The 19,747-nt window shown below is 54.5% G+C and overlaps 1 pseudogene; it reads left to right on the top strand.

The window, feature by feature from the left end:
• The first annotated feature begins 6,884 nt into the window (after positions 1-6,884).
• LOC149521146 (olfactory receptor 6F1-like) lies at positions 6,885-7,870 on the top strand (annotated as a pseudogene).
• The last annotated feature ends 11,877 nt before the right edge of the window (positions 7,871-19,747 follow it).

The raw sequence follows: 19,747 nt of genomic DNA, 5'->3' as shown, positions 1-19,747 counted from the left end.
GGACGTGTTCTTGTGCAAGAATCCACCAGCGTAGACATAGCCTGGGAATGGCTGGGGACAGCTGGCCCAGGGATGGAGCAGCAGAGCCACGGTAGACTCACACCTGCCCTGGTCCCACAGCCCTCCTCACAGCAGCTGGCAATTACAGCAGTGGCTCCGTGGTTTGAGGTGCTGCCCCTCGGCTACAGACACTGATGCCACAGCTCCCGGATATTGATCAATGGGAGCTGCAGGAGCGGAGTCGGCAGGCAAGGACAGCGTGTGGCGACTCCCTGCTCTGCCTCTCAGGGGCTGCAGGGACTTGCCAGCCACGTCCAGGAGCAGCAGTTACTTTTGGTCACGTGTCCATCTTGCCCCCAGAGTGTTGCCTGCAGAGGCTAATGGGGGGCAGGGGCGTGGTTAACAGGCGTCAGGGGTCTGGCTAATGGGGGTCAAAGAGAACATGTAAAACATTCCCTGGGTGCACAGCCTAATGAGATGTGCTGCGCATGCCTATGACGGGACGCAGTGGGGCATGTAACTGCAGGGCTGGGTCCTAGAGAGAGCCGAATGCTCTGCCTGCAGCACAGTCTGAGGGAAGGGGGTGGAAGAGCAAGTCAGGCCTAGGGGCACCAGTTTAACAATCCCGCCTAGGGCACCATGGATCCTAAGGACGCCCTGAGAGCACACACACGCCATGGATGCTCTTGCACAAAAGCACCCAGCAGTGAGGGTGCGTTTGGTGCAAGTGTAGACACAGCCTGGGAGCGGCTGGGGAGCCCTCACCAGCTGGCCCCTGCTCTAGGAGGCAGGATAAGGGACCCCCTGACGTTATGGAGGGGTGCTGGGCTGTGCAAGGGCTGGAGCATTCACACAGAGAGCACAGGGCCTGGCGCTTGATCTTCACCCACCCTGGCCCCACAGTGCTCCTGAGAGCAGCGGCTACGTACTGCAGTGGCCTCACGGTTTGATGTGCTGCCCCTCATCTACAGACAGTTCCCTGGTATTGGTCAATGGGAGGGGCAGGTGCGGTGTCTGCAGGCAAGGACGGCATGTGGACACCCCCTGCTCTGCCTCGCAGGGGCTGCAGGGACATGCCAGCCACACCCAGGAGCAGCAGTTACCACGGGGATAATGACTCCAGACGTGGCAGGTTCGGCATTTTAGAGCTCACTGCTCCAAGAATCACATTTAAAAAACCCAGAGAAATGAAAGTGATGTCTGCACAGCCCAGTCAAACCCAAACTAACCCACTTTGCAAGCAGTGAAAGTGGTAACCTCCCCTCTCCCCTCCCCCCCTTCCCCTGCATACATGATGGGACCAGAGACGAGAGGGAAGGGCAGGGTCTGTGTGTGTGTGTGAGAGAGAGAGAGAAATGACAGAGACACACAGACTGTGAGCGTGGCAGAGATTTACATTGCCAAGCTCCCTCCATCCCCTTCTCCTGAACCTACACAGAGAGGGGGGAGGAGGGACACCCTGACATCAGCTCCTTTCCTCTTCCCCCTCCCACACCTGCCCAGCAAGCAGGAGGCTCCCAAGGGAGCGCTCCAAGGCAGAGGGCAGGAGCAGCATGACAGTGGGTGGAAGAGCAATGTTAGTGCCAGCACTTGACAGCTTCCTGGGCAAACCAGTCGGGATCCCCTGCCAGAGGCTCCAAGATCTACTGGTAGATCCCCATGGACTGGTTGGTCAGCACTGATTTAAGGGAACTGTGTTTCTGGCTTCTGGGTACCAGCAAAGTCCTACAGAAGCTTTTCGCTCCCCCGTTTGAACAATCCAAATATCAGACTGACAGTTTGGGGGACTGTCTGCCCCCTTCTTTGCCATTTGCCCCAGCAGAGCAATCCCAGCCTGGCCCACTGGGACCCCACTCAGCGTGTCCTGAAGTTTGTATCCTCTGATGTCTTCACACTTTTCATGACTGCCCAGCGCCAGCCTTTCCCCCGCTGACTGGTTTTGTCTCCTGAGCTTTGGAGTTAACAATGCCCAGTGGGACTTGCATAGAGGCACTTGCCTTCCATGTGCCTTGGCTAATTGTCTCTTTCCCTTCTCCCCATGCGGAAAATAGTTCAGTTCCTAATTAAACACTAGTTTGCATATTGGGAGAGTCTTGTCCCAGGCTGCTCCACTGTCCTGCACCAACCCCATCTTCATAGAACTCTAGCACTGGAAGGGACCTCGAGAGGTCATCGAGTCCAGTCCCCTGCCCTCCCAGCAGGACCCAGTACATTCTAGACAGTCCCTGACACGTGTCTATCTAACTTGCTCTTAAATATCTCCAGAGATGGGGATTCCACAGCCTCCGTAGGCAACTTATTCCAGTGTTTAACCAACCTGACAATTAAGACATTTTTACTAATGTCCAACCTAAACCTTCCTTGCTGCAGTTTAAGCCCATTGCTTCTTGTCCTATCATCAGAGGCCAAGGAGAACAATTTGTCTCAGTGCAGTGTAGAGCGGAAGAATGACTTCTTGTGTCTTGCTCACAACACTCATGTTCATCCATTACAGAATCATGTTTGCCATGTCACACTGCTGGCTCATATTTGGCTCGTGGTCCATTACTTGTGGGTCATTTCCTATTCAGTATGTGTGAAACTGATTGTTGTTTCTCAGAATAGTAAAACTTGAAGCAATGCATTTCAGGGGTGAAACTGATCTAAGAAGAGTTTTGGGAAGGTTTTTTTTTTAACTTTTGCTTTCACAAAGGTAAATTAATTTTTTTTCAACCTCAAATATGTTTTTCATTTTCAAGGTCACCGAACACCTTCATTCACACTGGTACACTGACACACACTCATTTGTTACAATTCATACAGTTTGTGTGTTTAAGAATGCAATCCATAGAAGTGCTTGCAAAATGAATAAAGAATTGGTGACTGTTGAAGGGAAATACTTTCCAGTGTGTTTTCAGGACATCCTTCCAAACTTTGATGGGGGGGAGGGGATAATGAAAAAAACATCAAAAAGTGAGAAATTAAAAAAATGAATTAATCACCGACGTCTGTTTTAAAATTATAGAGTGGGATTTCCAAAGATTCCTATTGGGATTTGATCATCTGAATTCCATGGGAGGTTTGTACTTAACTTCTTTAGTTTTTTTTTAAATGTGATCCTTAAAGAAGATGACAATTTTTCTGTTCAATTTTTTTACATAGCTCAACAAGTCCTAGGAAACTTTTTCCATTTGGAATTTCCCACTGGTATTGGCAGAGCCCAGATGAAACCATCCCACTTTAAAAAAACGTATTTATAGAATGGATGCAGGCAAAGTTTATTTCCCAGATGGGCAGAGGCAACATGATAGATAGAGCAACGGAGACTGACAGAGAGTAATTTGGAAAATAAGAGAGAGGGGCGTTTATTTCATTTGTGATTACAGCATCTGAACCACAGTCAGTCTGAAAAGGTGAGATCTGTATAACTATGCAGACCTATTCCTACGCTTTGATGTTCCTTGGCTCACAATTTCATGGACAAGAAGGGACCGTTTTGGTCTTCTAGGCTGAAATCCTGTGTAACACTTCACATAAAAAAAACTCCTACAGCAGAACTTTTAGAAAAAAATCCACTCTTAATTTAAAAGCAGTCCATTACGAGGAATCTATCACAATCCTCGGTAAAGTGTTAATTATCTTTAATGTTAAAACGTGCATCTTATGTCTAGTGTGAATTTGTTTTTTTTAACCACCATTCAGCGGGGCATTTTTGAATGTCTCTGTTAGAAGAGCCAATTTCCTCCTCATGTAGGTGCTACGTATGAGCAACCAAGACATTTCGGAATGGATTGAGTTCCTTGAGTCTGTCACTACAAGGCACACGTAAGTGGCACTTTGGCTGCTGTGTTGATGTTGTTGCTCAATTAAAGAGAAATAGAAAAAGAATCTAGCAAGGAATACAGAAAGGCGGAGGAAAAAATGTAGCAGTGAAGTTCAATCCAAACAGATTATTTAAGAACAGGCGGAGAGAAGACTTTGCGGGGAACAGATTTCTGAGAGTTCAAAACTGCTTCATCGAGCAGAAAAAAAAAATCCCCTGGCTGGAAACTGAAGTTAGACACATTGAAACAAGAGGTCAGGTGCATGTTTTAAAGAGTGAGAGTTGTTAACAATTGAGTTAGGGTTAGGGTTGGGATGAGAGAGGTGGTAAATATGCCGTCACATGAACTGTTTACATTGAGTCTGGATGTCTTTCCTGAATATATCCTCTATTTAAAATCCAAGTTGTGGGTTGAGTTGTGAAATTACCATACAGTGGTATGGTTTATGTTATGCTGAGAGAAGATTCAATCTTTATTTGGCAACTAATTTGGGGGCAGAAAAAATGAAAGGCAATCCGAGAGAGGTAGCTGTAGGCCACTGATATTTTTACACATTGTATTTTCCTGATACAATGAAAGTACATCTTTTAGAATAAATTTGGAATTATTAAAAGCTTCAGAGTTTCTGAGGTCACACACAGTGGTTGTATTACACAGGTTTCTTGTTGTCACTGATAAAATATTTTATTCTTTACATCTACCATGGTAGGATTCTGAATATATTTTCATGGAAAGGTTTGCCAGCCTTGAAATGCTGAAAAATATTGTTCCGTGTAAAGCACATGAGCGGCAATGGGGCATTTGAAAGTGTTTTGTGTGAGATGTTCTAGGATGAGTCTTAAGGAAAAGTGGGTTTGAAAAAAAATCTCCAGGGTCCTTTTGAAAAAACAGCAGAACATGAGCCTCCGACAGGCAGAACTGAACCTGGGCACGAGGCTCTACTGCAGGGGTTCTGAACCGAGGGTCTATGGACCCCCAAGGGGTGCATGAAGCCGTGTCAGGGGGTACGTGATGTTCGCGTATGTTCAACTATAGGTAATGTATTGAATTTAGTTATAAAAAATATTATCACCCAGCGGGATAGGTGATGTGTTTAGCTGAGACCAAGGGGTATGTGGACCGAAAAAGGTTCAGAACAGCTACTGCTTGAGGAAAAGAACAGCTGGGTCCCCGCTGAGGCTGTAGAGCAAGCTCATTCTCGCTCACTCACAGTGGGTGGTGTCGGTGCCACTACATGGGACAATGAACCACACCCAGCAGGTGCGGGGGTCACGCTGTGACCTAACAGGCTGACTGCTTTCTTGGCTGTTAAATCAGGGGAATAGTTACTAGGAGAAGAGGTGTCCTTTCTCCCCTGGATTTGGCACATGCGGAAATCCCACGTCCCGTTTTGCGGTGCCCATCTGAAAAAAGCTACTGAGAAATTAAGGCGTGTTCAAAAACTAGCCACAAGAACGGCGGAAGCTCTGGGAAGTTTCCTTGCAGTAACAGTCTCCATACGCTCCTCTTAGCAAGGAGAAGCCGGCTGGGTAATTTGATCCTGGCCTGTAGGTACCTACCCGGGGAAGACAGAGCTGGGTCCAGCAGACCGAAATGTCACGCGATGAAATGGCTGGAAGTGGAAGCTAGAAAAACAGAGACTGGAGCAAAGGTTCCCAGTGTTGATACTGAGGGGAGTGAGCCATCCGAATACCCCGCCCAGTCCTGTGGGGGATTCTCCTGCTCTGCTGAGATTTAAATCAAGGCTGGACGTGTTCCTGGGGCAGAGGTGGGAAATACTGGCCTGTGGCTGGGTTCGGTCTCTGGGGGTTAACCCCTGTAGGCCCCGGCCCCACCATATCTACCTGCACCGCCTCAGGCACTGGGAGCACAGCATCCCTTGGCCACGGATCGCCGTTCCTGGCCACTGGGAGCTGCGATCTCCAGGACCAGGGGCGGTGCAGGTAAACATGGCGGCGGCAGCCCAGCAGGGGCTAACCCTGGTGAAATGGCCCAGTTTTAGTTCCCACCCCCGCAGTAGATGATCATTCATGATTTCACAGACCATCCATAACTGCACAATTTCGATGTTTTTCTTCTCCCCTCATTTGAAACTGTTTCCAAGCCCCTCGTGTTTTATTGCCCTCTCGGCACCTTTTCCATACTTAGTGTAGATTTTTTGGGATAGGACAACCACACCCGCTTGCACATTCAAGGTGGAGATGTACATACAATAATTAAACCTAGTTTGGTTGTACCTGCTACCTACAGTACCAGGCAGGAGGTTCCTTTGAATGCTGGGTATGGGGAAGGGCTCCATTATTTCTAGTTACATCAAAAGCAAAACCTGTGGGTCATTCCTGCTTATTCCCTCCCATCGATTCTTCTTACTAAACCCAATTTATAGCAAAGCGAGACTTGGTGATTCTAGTCATAACTACCAATCAACTGCATATCGTGTACGATACCTATTATGTCAATATTTAGGATACATTTTGCTGGGCCAAAATATTGCAAAAGTGCTTAATTAATAGTTTTCCGGATGTCTCTGGAATTTTTCTTATAAAAATGGGATGCACTAGGACCAGGTTGTTTCTGGTCCAAGTGCCCTGGTCTCGCTGTCCTGTACAAGTTATGCAAGATTGGGCAGCACTCCTGACTCTCCCCCACCCTCTTTGGCCTTATTTTCATGTGTCCCTGAGTCCCCCAGAGCTGAGTCAGACCCAGGCTTTGCTTTGTGAGAGATCCAAGGACCGGATGAGGCTGGCACTGGAGACATTGTTGTTCTGGTTAAGGAAGGGCCGTCCAGGCTCCTCTACATGTGCCCTGCTGCTTTCTATCCATAGGAGGAGAACCGGGGGCCAGGCCAAAGGGAAGCTCCTCACTCGGCCCTTACAAGTCCCAGGCCGGCTTGCTTGGTTGGTTTCTCTGCTGAAGCTCCCTGTCAAATATTCCCTCCTAGCTGATATCCCCCTCACTCGTTCAGCTTTTAGCCACCAGGCAGTGACCAGAGTGACTGTCTGAGCCAGCCTCTGTCACATCTGCCAGGGAGTCTGTACCCCCTGTCCAAGTCCAGCACCACAGGCTGCCATATTGCAATGAATGTTAGTTATTGCTCCCAGTGACCCTGTTTCTGTCCCACAGACACACCCCTTGGCAAGGCAGGAACAAGGAAACCAAACGTCTGTCACAGAATTTATCCTCCTGGGATTCGGGGATCTTCCTGGCCTGCAGGTTCCTCTCTTCCTGCTCTTCCTCGTGATCTACCTGGTGACCATGGCTGGAAACGTTGTCGTCATAGTGTTGGTTGTGACTGATTGACACCTCCATGTACTTCTTCCTGGGCAACTTGTCCTGCTTGGAGATCTGCTACAGCTCCGCCCTCCTGCTCCAGCTGCTGGCCGGGCTACTGACTGGGGACTGGACAATTTCCTTCACAGGGTGTCTCACACAATTTTACTTCTTTGGTGTTATGGGGTGCCTCAGAATGCCTCCTCCTATCAGTGATGTCCTACCACCGGTATCTAGCCATATGCAGCCCGCTGCACTACGCAGCCCAGATGAGTGGCAGGTCTTGCCTCCAGCTTGCCGTGGGATCTTGGATAGGCGGCTTCATTGCTTGTGGTATAACCACAGTGCCAATGTCCCAGTTAACCTTCTGTGGCCACAACGGTATCGACCATTTCTTTTGTGACTTTATTCCCCTTGTAAAACTCTCCTGCAATGACCCTCTGCTGATGGACACGTTGGCATTCACAGTCGCCTTGATTGTCTTACTAGTCCCCTTCATGCTCACCTTGGGGTCCTACATCTGCATCCTCAGGACCATCCTCAGAATCCGCTCTACGATTGGGAGACAAAAGTCCTTTTCCACCTGCTCCTCCCACCTCATCGTGGTGAGCATTTACTATGGAGCTCTCATGATTGTCTACATTTTCCCAACCACCGACCTCCTGAGCGACTTCAAGAAAGTTCTCTCTGTCTCCTACACCGTCCTGACGCCGCTGGTCAATCCACTCATCTACGCCCTGAGAAACAGAGAGGTCCAGGAGGCCCTGTGCAAAGCTTGCAGAGAATTAAGAACATAAGAACACCCACATTGGGTCAGATATAATGTCCATCTAGCCCAGTATCTTGTCTGTAAAAAGTGGCCAGTGCCAGGTGCCCCAGAGGGAGAGTACACAAGAGGTAATCCTCACTGATCCCTCCCCTCTCACCCATTTCCAGACAAACAGAGACTAGGGACACCATTCCTACCCATTCTGGCTAATAGCCATTCATGGACCTAACCTCCATGAATCTCGTTAGCTCTTTTTGGCCTCTTGATCGCTCCCTTTGCCCCCTTCTGTAGGTCTGTGACGTCAGCGAATGATGTCATTTCGCTGCGGGTTTGTGTGCAGCATCATTGGCTGTAGCAAGAGGCAAAGGAGCAGGAATCAGATTAGCAGCAGCAGAGCTGATCCATTTCACTCGTGGGTTGTCCCTGCGCATTTCTATCCGCCCAGGCTGCGGCGCAGGCCCAGCTGGCGGAGGTACAGGAGACACCAAGGAGCCGGGAGAATCCCTGCGCCTCGCCTGCAAAGGCTCCGGATTCGATTTCAGGCGGGCGGGTTTACACTGGATCCGACAAGCCCCCGGGAAGGGACAAGAGTCAGAGCCACTTTTATTCTGGGATTTTGAATTGTCCAAAACATAGTGGGACAAAATAAGCACGGCCAGGGGAGTTCCCTGCTGATTCTGGGCTCACTAACCCCCCTGCCATTATATAGCCCAGCGCGAAGCTGCGTCACACCCCGCCTGGGTTCCCCCTCAGCCACTGCACCGCGGGTGCGCTGATCCAGCGATTTCCCCAAGCAGGAGGAACTCCCTGCACAATGCGCGGCAGTGGGGGGCTGTGCGAGCTGTGACACAGATGAACCTGCCTCCAGAATGGACCAATGGGAACAGCGCTCCGGAGAGAGCAGCTGCTGTTGAAAGCCGGAGCGTTACAGACCCACGAAAGCTCCGTGCTAAGACACAGGACACTCACCGAAAGGGGCTTCGTGCACGTCACTGCGCGCCTTAATCCCGCCAGAATCTGAGGCGAGCAAATACTGGCCCGCAGGCTGGGTCCCTCTGCGCATGAGTAGTGGTTCCGCAGATCACTTTCCCCTTCCCCTCCCCGCCCCATCGTCTGAGAGTCACCAGCCCTCAGTACCTGTGTAGGAAGCACAGTCACTGTAGGGAGCTCTTCAGGGGGGTCTCCGCGGCCTGTGCCCGGCGCTGCACAGACACCCAGCCCGGTGCAATCTGACTCCCGCACCCGGAACCCTGGGGCGAGCAAGTCAGATCCCTGGCAGGAGCAGCGCGAGTGTTTTACAAGGCAAATAATAGAGACAGTGGCCTGTTTAAACCTGTCCCTGCCTCTGCCTCTGCACAGGCTGTGCCCGGAGAGACCACCCATAACCCCTGGGGCTGTGCAGTGACCTCTCCCACCCACCACACTGCGCTCCCATGGGGTTCCCTGCTCCCGGTATTTTATCCCCGCTGGGGGAAACCCCCATGGAAATCTCTGACACAGCGGGGTCTCCTGCACCCCAGTCCGGGGCACCATCCGGAGTCCGCATTACCCGAGTCATTACACGTGGGCGGAGCTGAGCGTGCGGTTTCTGTGTCATGTAAACGGGCCCCCTGTCCTAAGAGCGCACCGCCCTGTACTGGGCACTGGTGTCTCTTCTCCCCGTCCTGGGGAACCCGCATGCAAATCCCTGCCCGGGGGTTCCTGTTAAATACCAGCCCCAGGTTCTAGGAGCCTCAGTCTCCGCCCAGACACAGCCCGGCCCGGCCCGGCCCGCTGGGGAGTCTCCCAAAGGAGAATGAGAAGGGAATTTCTGCTGCTTCTCCTTTCCGTGTTCTCTGCCCTCAGCTGTGAGTGTCCCTGGGCAGCGGGGGAGTCAGGGACACACAGAGACGTTCCTCGCTTTGCTTCACTTTTCCCAGGTGCCCACTCCCAGGTGCAGCTGATCCAGCCCAGCCCGGGTACAGTGAAGCCCAGAGAGACCCTGTGAGATAGTGTTGGTACCTTGCTGGTTGCTAGGCTGGGCTGGGCTGTGGGTGACCCCCACTGGTTACTGTCTGTACCACGACCCAGCAGAGTAGCTGATGGGACAGGGAGGTAACCCGCATATCACTGCCCGGACACAGCCCAGGGACACAGAGCACGACACCGACTGGCACAAAAAGAGGCCATTAAACAACGCAGCGCAGTGGTCAGAGCTACAGGGACAGTTAAAGCCCCCAGCGACGATTTCTCCAAATCGATTTGGAAAAACAGACCAGAATAACAACATAAATACAAACAGACATTTCCCTTGAATCCAAGAATTGCCTGTCGTCCTGGCCGCAGTTTGCCTTTCACCTACCCTAGGAGTTGCCAATCCTCCCGATAAAACAAAGGGGCGTGTTTGCATCATAGTGACCTGCCTGAAGCCCGAGGGCACCGCCCGGTAACGCTGGGCCGGGACACAGCGAGGGGAAGCGAATCTGAGCTCGGGCAGAAACCGCCCCCTGCAGAGCCCGGGGAAGGAATATCCGGGGAGTGGCGCTCACGCTCCACCGCAATGAGAACAGATCCTCTACGGACCCCCGCGCCCAGCTGGGAGGAGAGACAGGCGCTGCTGAGCCCAGCTCTCCGGGGAGCGCAGGGAGCGGATGCCCAGCGGGTGTTTTCTGACTCAGAGAGAACGAACAGCTGCATCCGGCCTTGCGCTGCGGGTACCCCAGGGACTCGCTGCTCAGACACTGTATAGTGTGAAGCTCCTGCCTCTTCCCAGGAAAAGCAGCGGGGAAGCTGGGCACTTCCATGGGAGCGCTGAGCCGGGGAGAGGATCCCTGGCTGGGGGCAGTGGGTGTGATGGGGGGCGGGGGAATGCTGTGGTCTGCGAGTGACCTGATGTCTGGTAGAACATTGGCTCAGCATCGGCGGAAAGACAGATAGCTAAATACATGGGCCGTGTATGGGGATAGATCGATGGATCTATAGATGCGGTTTCTGGGGAGGAGGGGGAAGAGAGATCGCATAACCTGTTCAGTTGTTCTGAATTGCCCAAACCATGGAAGCGCAAGAGACGTGTCCAGAGAAGTTTCCCTGTTTGAATTTGGACTCACTGACCCGCCTGCCGTTATATAGCGCAGCGCGATGCTGCCTCACACCCCGCCCGGGTCCCCCTATTCTATTGGCCCCGCCCCCGGCCATGCAAATAAGTTCCCCGGGGCCTGTTCATAGCCCGGATGCAGGCAGCTCCCACCGCTCAGAGCCAGCGCTGGGCTGCAGCTTCCCATCCCGCCTGGAGAACGAACCGCCAGCCGCAGCCATGACCCCCAGCCTGGTCAGCGCCCTCCTCCTGCTGCTCCCCGCGGGTAAAGGACCAGGCTGTGCTGCCGCTAGGCGCCGAGACCGCATGTCTCATAGTAACTGCGCCTCCGGAATCACTGCCGTATTTCCCCTTTATTCTCTGCCCCTCTGCAGGTGTCTGGTCCCAAATCAGCCTGGTGGAGTCCGGAGGGGGAGTCAAGAAGCCCGGAGAGACCCTCACCCTGACCTGCGCCGTGTCCGGATTCTCTCTCACTTATGACGATATTCACTGGATTCGCCAGCCAGCGGGGAAGGGGCTGGAATGGGTGGGAGCCGTATGGACGGGTGGCGGGACGGCTCTTAACGATGCTCTCCAAAACCGCTTCAGCATCACCAAAGACAACTCCAAAGGCCACGTGTTCCTGAAGCTGAGCGGCCTGCAGCCCGCAGACACCGCCCTGTATTATTGTACCAGTTACGCACAGTGAGGCGAAACCTCTGGGAGCCAGCACAAAAACAGAGAACCAGGCTTCCTGTGCGAACCGCCGAGAGCAGCGCCTCAGGGCCCAGCGTCTCTCTGCTCCGCTGCTCGCTGCATCCCACAGCGCGTCCCAAGCACTTGTGAGCGACACCGCCAGTGTCCGCTACAGTCAGTCAGTGTCCGTTCCACAGGTGTTACTCGAAACTTCCTTGGAATCTGCTAAAGCTAGAAGCTGTGCAAGGCAACCCCCACCCAGTGGGCTGGCATTTGTACCCTCCCTACCAATCCCCTCGTTCTCCTCACTGCCAACATGAGCTGTGATCCCCCGTACCTACTGAGGCGCAGGTAAAAACGGCGCTTAGGGGGGCCCAAGGTGCTGATTCTGGCAGACCGAATCCGGCCCGCGGGCCAGTATTTGCCCACCAGTAGTCTGCAGCAAGTTACTAGCGATAGCAGGGTATTTACCTCACCCGTGTGTCAAACCCCACCCTCGTACCTACTTCTCATCGGACTCTGAAGCTCATTCAAAGGAGCTGTCAGTGCTATTTTGGCCCGTTTCACATATGGGGAAACTGAGGTACAGGGAGCAGAAGGGACTTGTCCGCAGTCACCCAGTGAAAAACCAAGAGCCGCATCACCTCTCCTGAGTCCCAGCTTGCTGTTTCGTCCTCACAGACCTGCTCGTTTCTTACCCAGCAATACCTGCGTGACCCGTACGGGGTTGCTTTTCAGACTAGGGAGTCCCAGCAGAGATTTCAGGTAACAATAAATAAAATAAATCGTGTCCCTGCCTTTGGCTCACCCGCGTGTGCAGGCCCCTCACAGACACCTCAGGGTGAGGGGTGTGGCCCCTTCCCAAGGGCCGGGCTCACTGTGACTGCGGGTCTGTGCAGCGCCGAGCACAACGGGGCTGCGGACTTGGGTTCGGTTTCTAGGCGACACCTCGCTGGTGACTCGTGGGAGCCGCACGAGCCGCTCGCTGGGGACTATGAGGCCGGGGCCGCATCTCTGGGCACTAAAGAGCGAACGAACCGGCCCCTGCTTTGCATACCGCGCGCGCTATGCAAATGAGGGGTTTGTTTCCCCTCCAGCACAAACTATTTCTGTCCACTAGTCCCTCGGCCCCTCCCAACGCCCAGCCCGTGTCGCTCCCTCCGGGTCTCGGTGCCTGTGTCTGTCCGGCTGCCCAGCGGGGAGATGAAATTCCTGCTCCCGTCTCTCCTGCTCTGTGCCCTGGCGGCAGGTAAGTGCCTCGGCGCGAGCTGTCTCTGCCCCCCGGGGCCCGCCGCGCCCCGTGCTCTGGCTGAGGTTTCTCCTGGCTCTTTGCAGGTGGCCGCTCCCAGGTGACACTGCGGCAGCCCGGAGCCGCCCAGGTGAAGCCTTCGCAGACCCTGAGCCTCACCTGCTCCGTGTCCGGATTCTCTCTGACTGATAATACAGTGAGCTGGATCCGACAACCCCCGGGGAAAGGCCTGGAGTGGCTAACCACTGTGTACTGGAATGATGACAAGTATTACCAGGAGTCCCTGAAAAGCCGCTTGAGCATCTCCAGGGACACGTCCAAGGGCGAGGTGTATTTGGAAATGAGAGGCCTGGAAGCAGGAGACAGCGGCACCTATTACTGCGCCAGACACACAGTGACACAGAGCCCAGCAGGGACTCGCACAAAAAGGGGAAGCGGATTCCAAACAGCGCAGCAAGGCCAGATCAGCTCAGAGCAAAGAGATTTCCCGAACCAACCTTCCTACCAATGGGAAGGAAATTGAAAAAGGAGGAAACGCAACTGAGCAGTTCTCCCTGACTGAGCGGGGTGGACGGTCCTACCTACCAGCTACGGAGGTACTGCCCTAGGAAGATCGGAGATCACCGCTCACAGGCAGATTTCCCCTCGTGTTTACACATCCCTGGATTCTGTGTTGTGTCAGTTTCACATCCACTGTGTGTGACATTGTGACAGCCCGACACTGGGCACCTTAGCATTCAGCTTCTGCAATTGTCCCTTAGCTCACACGGACGCCCAGCTGAGGTCAAGTAGCTTCAGCGTTGTCCTAGGTCGGGGCCCAAATTCCATAGATCTGCTCTGGCCTCCTCCAGATTCTGCGGCCATGGCTTTGCACAGACTGGCACAGCCGAGGTTTCGTCAAACCATGTAGCCCCGCCCACATGCAAATGGGGTAGGCAAACTGCCTGATAAAGATTAGCCAAGGGGGCGTCCCCAACAGGCGGCGGGTTTCCTGCTTTGCAGCGCACAAGGTGGGAGAGGAGAATGACAATGATCGGTCTGGGGTTCTGTTTCCTTCTGGCGGCTGTCTTAGGTAAGGGGGTGGATGCGGGTGTCTGCTGGGCACAGCTGGTCTGGTGAACAAAGATGGTTTGAAGGTGAAGACGCAGGAGGTGGGTCAGGAACTCTGGATTCTAAATCCCAGCTCTGGGCACATCGAACAGGGTTGAATTTTAAAGCCAAGTTGAGTATTTTGCTGCCCTGGTTTCATTACTCGGTATTAGGAATCCCGTACACAGCTCTGAAAAAAAATCCAGCCCAGTTTATGCCTCACATTCCCCTCTGAAAAAAGGATGTATCTGCACTTCCCTACTGCACAGGAATATGGCGGGGACAAATTCGTTCCTACAAAAAGGCAGATCAGAGACGGGGCAAGACAAGCACTTGCATAAGTTTGGGAAGAGGTGCAGTAGAATGGATTTAACGGAATTTTTATTATCTTTGCACAGGTGCCTGCTCCCAGGTCCAGCTGACCCAGACTGGGGCAGAAACCAAGAAGCCCGGAGAGTTTGTGAAGGTGACATGTAAAACCTCCGGCTACACATTACATCCAGTGCCTAGGCACGGCAGGCTCCCGGGCAAGGCCTGGAATGGGTAGGACGGTCAGTCCCTACAGCGTAGCACGGGCTATGCTCCGGCCTTCCAGGGCCGAGTCACCATCACCAAGGACACCTCCTTCAGCACGGCCTGACTGCAGCTGGGCAGCCTGCGAGCCGATGACACCGCCACGTATTACTGCGCTCGGTGACACGAACCAGAGCTACAGCCCGTCACACACCTCACTGAGAGAACCCAGGGCTCTCGATCCTTCCGACGCTCCAGAGAGTATTCCCCTGTGTATACAGACCTTTGCTCCTTTCCCCCGAAAGGTCTTAGGTTCCTGACTCACTGCAACCTCATGGGAGAGTGTTTCCCTCCCCTCTCCCCTTCTTATAAGTCACTTTCCAAAGGATGAATTAGACTCCTGTGACAATCACCTGTCACAGCCACAAAGCTGCCCTGGGCAAATGCCTGCAGCACCAGACTATGGGGAATGTGGAGGACGGGTCTTTCAAAGTACCTTCTTGAAGCTGTATATGAATAAATTAATACTCATTAGGGCTGAAGAATCGCGGTGTCTGCAACACAAATTCCTTCAGCAGTGGAACATGTGGGCTCAAATTCCTGCCCCGGTGAGCCTGGCTTTACCCTGTCCTAGGCAAGTGCTCTAACCACTAGGTACAAGCTGTGGAACGCACCACTCACTCCTTCAGCACAAGGGGCTCGGGGCGGTTACTAAATACCAGCCCAAGCAGCTATCTACAAGAGAGGGCTGCGAATCCCAATTGCCCTTCTTGGCACCGAACTCTCCGTAACACCTGGGAGGTCACCTCCAAGCCCGCCTCAGAATTGCCCTGCGGATACAGCTCGAAGATGCCCGCTCAGAGCTCTGTCCTTTGCAGATCCCACAAGCAAGCCCCTAACTCTCCTCTACAATATCTGGGCATCGCTCCGGGCCGGGTTCACAAAGGGCCTCACGTTAGCGGCCATGAGTTCCCGACGGCACCGGCAACATCAGGCGGAGCGGCACTTCCGAATTGCTCCACGAAGGCAGCGCAGTGGCAGGGAGCCGTGGGAGCGAGCCAGCAGGAAAGGCCAGATGGGCCCGAACTCGCTCATTGAGATCGGCGCTTCTCTCCGCAGGGTATCTCCGCAGGAACGTGACTCCCGCTCCGGAATCGGGCCCCTACCCTGCCCTAGGCTTTTCTTGGGAGACTTGCACCTGACGACACACGGAAGGGCGAAAGGCGCCGAATGTGGGGGCGCCTCCCTCACAACTTCCAGCCCAGCAAGTAAGCCCCCGAAAGCGGAAGGTGGGGATCAGAGATCCAGCCCCCTCTGCGGGATAAAGGGGAAGGTTTGAGCAGAGGGTCTCCTGCCCCTCAGGAGAGCGGGAGCTGAGCACTGAGCCGTGGGACAGGCGGAGTGGGAGTGTTTCAGTCTTTCCGGCTGAAATTGGTGTAATAAGGAAAGAAGACGGGAATTTGAGCCTCTCTCGCTGGTGTCCTAACCACTAGGCTAGAGAATCATCTTCCTTCTCCGGTTCTGTCACGCCATCCCCATGACTCTCCACTGGACGCTCCCCATTAAATCTAATTTATCCTAGGGCGGAATTATCATCAGCACAACATTTAGGACAGTTTGATTCTGTTCCTTTGCCTCGGTCTGTGTCTCAGTCCCGAAATACAAGTCCCCACACTCAGGGAAGGAGCAGGCTTCTCTCATAAGGGAGGGGCTATGCAAATGGAGGTGGGAAAGTCTAATTTATACCTGCCTCTGTCTGACTCTGCCCGGGCTGAACCTAGACAGAGAATCAGCAGACTCCTGGGTCTGGGCAGTGACCAGCCAGTCCCCTGAGAACTTCCCCGGCCAGCGCCCAGGACAATGGGACTTTGGCTCCATTTGGTTACCATTCTAGCAGCTTTGGAAGGTATCGCCCATCCGGATTCCATCGCACAGGAGGGGGATTTAGTGTTTGCTGTTAATATAATTTCTAACTTGTCCTTGTTCCCAGGTGCCCGGTCCCAGGTGCAGCTGGTGGAGTCCGGAGGGGATGTGAAGAAGCCCGGAGACTCTCTGCGCCTCTCCTGCAAAGCCTCCGGCTTCACCTTCAGCAGCTACAACATGAACTGGGTTCGGCAGGCTCCCGCGAAGGGGCTGGAGTGGGTTGCCCACATTAAAAGCGCCCCAACCTACTACGCTGACTCAGTCAAAGGCCGATTCACCATCTCCAGGGACAACCCCAACAACCTGCTGCACCTGCAAATGACCGGCCTGAAGCCCGAGGACACCGCCCGTTATTACTGTGCCAGAGACATCACAGTGACACTAACCCTTTAGCTGGCAATGCAAAAACCAGAGCTGCAGAACTTCCTGCGTCTGGCCCACGCTGGCGGCAGAGCAGGGCTGGCCTTACTATGAGGCGAACGGAGGCGGCGCCTCAGATACCACACTGGGGGGCGCCTTTAGGACCCAGAGTGTAGAACATCGTGTCTGCCACTGGTGCATGTGTTCTCTCCGCTCTAGATGCACAGAGATGGTGCAGTGCTGAGTCGTGGGACAGGGCAGCGCCAGCTGGAATGGATGGGACGCATTAATGGAGCGGTTAACACGAACCTCTCCGTCATTCCCAAACCGATTACTCGTGTCCCGGGACACGTCCAGAAATGAGGATTATCTCGTGCTGAGCGCTCTGAGCACTGCAGACAGCGCCACGTATTATTGTGCTGCAAATAAATATTACAACCGCACAGCGCTACATCCCACTGCAAAAACCCAGCCACCGGCATGCGAGGGAGAGGCAGCGCATGTGGCCACTGTACAGAGAGTGGGGACTTGGTGTATTTTAGGCTTCTCTTACTAATTTAAGCAGACTAGGCGGGTTTAAGTCTGTTAATACAATCTCTCTGCGCCTCCTTTTAATAGGAAAGGCTGATTGGTTGGCTGGCTGGCTGGGTGTGGATGAGGATGGATGGATAGGAGGGTCATGGCAGGGGCTGGGAACCTCGGTCTCGTTTAAATCTCACAGGCCACTGACAACTGCCCGGTTTGCTCCCCCGACACCTGGCACTGGGCCTGGGCACAGGAGACAGGCAGGAAGGGACTTTCTGAGCCCCCAGGGACCGAGTGGCGGAGCGACCCGGGGCTCCCTTGTGGGAGGGGAAGCTGCCAGGCGGGTTCGGCTGGGAGCGGGGTGTGACGTAGTGGGGGTACTTGCTGGGCTGTGGTGACCCCTGCTGTCTGGAGCAAGACCCAGCAGGGAAAACCTCACTAGGCAGAGGTAAGGACAAACTTGTTGAACCAGTGGCCAGACACCCCCCATGGAGAGGAACAAAGGAAGGTGGATGCTGCCCTGGCTGGGGGGGGGGGGGGGGGGGGCAGGGCTGGAAGGGATTTTAGTTAGTTACTGTCTGGGAGCATGGAGGAGACAGCCTAGGGAAAGAGGCTGGAGTTTAGGGGCCCAGTATCCCCCAACTCAAGGGGGCCTGAGGCATCCTAGCCCAGCTCTGTGACCAGATTACATCTGTGCTGTGCTGTATCCTGGAGAGGCAATAAACTTCCTCTATTCCACCGGCTGGTGCAGTCTGTTTGTGCCATTTCGGGGTGCAGGAGACGGGGGACCCCCAACGCGCCCTCACACGGGGTCACAGACCCGGGATCCAATCGCCACGTGGAGTCACAGGAGCCTGGAACCTGCAGTGTCCGCGCAGAGGGCGGAGCAGAAATTCCGCGCATGCGCCTGCGCCTCCCTCCCGCTCAGTGACCCATCTCCCAGTTCCCAAGCGAACATCCCTGCGCCGGCTCAGAGCCGCACCGACCTGCGGCCCAGGGGCTGGGATGGGAGAGGAGGCCAAACCGCCCGGCAAATCAGCTCGCTGGCCGCGCGTGTGACACCAGCTGTGAGCGCCACGGCCCGTGGAAATGTCCCACGGAGGCACCAACCCGCAGCAGAGCCCCGCGCGCCTCCCTCCAGCCGCTGCTCTCGCTGCAGTGAAGGGGGACACCACAGGGAGTGAGAAGAGGTGTCCCAGCCCGCCAGGGGTAGCTCTGTCTGGAGCCGGGCACTGCTGGGCAGGGTGCGGGTGCGGAGTTAGCTCCATACCTGCAGTCAGGGACCGAGACGACATCACACTGTTGGCTCTGACGTGGGAGTGATTTGTAACCGGTCTGTGTTCCCAGGTGCCCGCTCCCAGGTGCAGCTGGTGGAGTCCGGAGGGGATGTGAAGAAACCCGGAGACTCTCTGCGCCTCTCCTGCAAAGCCTCCGGCTTCACCTTCAGCAGCAACTGGATGGATTGGGTCCGGCAGGCTCCCGGGAAGAGGCTGGAGTGGGTGGCTGCGACTAACGAAGCTGGATCGAGCCAGTGGTATTCCCCGGCTGTTCAAGGACAACTCACCATCTCCAGAGAAAATTCTAACAAACTTCTGCACCTGCAAATGACCGGCCTGAAGCCCGAGGACACCGCCCGCTAAGACAGTGACACTAACCCTGCGGCTGCTCGTACACAAACCAGAGCCCCCCCTCTCCTCCAGCCCTTACCCCACCGCATATCCCATACCCCCACAGCTCCACCCCCTCCTCCAGCCCCCACCCCAGGCCCGCCTCCATACCCCACAGCCCCACCCCTCCTCCAATCCCCACACCCTGACCCCACCTGCAGCCCAAAGCCCCCATACTTCCCAGTCCCCACGCCCCTCTCCCCGCAGCTGACAGCCTTGCTGAACATGAGCCCCAGCGACACTCCCACCGCGGTTCCAGGTTTCAGTGGGCGGGGGGCGGGGAGAGCGGGAAGGACCCTGCCCGCTTCGGTTTAGTCGCTTCCAGAGAGGACAGAATTAAAACTCGAGCAGTCAGGCTGGGCGGTAGCTAAAGCCAAGAGCCCCGTTCCATTGTGTCAGCCTCCGGCCAGGGGGGTCTCTCAAATCCTGCCAGGGGGTCTCAGATCTAGTCTCTCAGTTTCCATCCTAAAAACACTACCGGCTTCAGTGAGGGTATGTCTACACTACCCCGCTAGTTCGAACTAGCGGGGTAGTGTAGACATACCCTGACATATTCCTGCAATAATCGCACTCACCTGCCAGCCACGAGCAGGAGACACCAGCTGACCAGCAGGGGGAGCCCACGAGCTGCAAATACTGGACAATTCGCCCGTCAAGACATCTTCAGGGGACTTAACTACAGGACTGTCGCGTTAAAAACGGGGCGGGTGGTCACCCAGTTTACAGGACATTTATTATCGGGGGGGGGGGGATACATTCAGGTGAATGCGGCAGGCGGTGCCAGCAGGGGGCGCCCTCAGGCAGGGTGCCGAGGCAGAACAACAGGCAGCC

This window comes from Pelodiscus sinensis, chromosome 30 (assembly GCF_052426305.1).
Source record: "Pelodiscus sinensis isolate ZL-2025 chromosome 30, ASM5242630v1, whole genome shotgun sequence".
NCBI lineage: Eukaryota > Metazoa > Chordata > Testudines > Trionychidae > Pelodiscus > Pelodiscus sinensis.
Note: the sequence above shows the minus strand (reverse complement) of the source record. Positions and strands in the feature narration are given on the sequence as shown.